The following is a 307-nucleotide window of genomic DNA, read 5'->3' as shown; positions in this document are numbered from 1 at the left end:
ACCCAGAAGTGGATTTTTATGTCATTTACTCATTTCTGTAAACCCTAGCTACTAGTTCTCTATAAGTAGGTCCTTTTGCTATTGTATTATCATCTTTTGATCACTTTAGATCTCTAGATCATCTTTTGATCATGTTTTTATGATTGAACCCTCTTTGGGAGGCTGGCCTCTCGGCAATGCCTAGACCTTGTTCTTATGTATTTTCAACGGCGGAGTTTCTACACACCATAGATTAAGGTGTGGAGCTCTGCTGTACCTCGAGTATTAATGCAATTACTATTGTTCTTCCATTCAATTCCGCTTGTTC

Source organism: Arachis duranensis, chromosome 9 (assembly GCF_000817695.3).
Source record: "Arachis duranensis cultivar V14167 chromosome 9, aradu.V14167.gnm2.J7QH, whole genome shotgun sequence".
NCBI lineage: Eukaryota > Viridiplantae > Streptophyta > Magnoliopsida > Fabales > Fabaceae > Arachis > Arachis duranensis.
Note: the sequence above shows the minus strand (reverse complement) of the source record.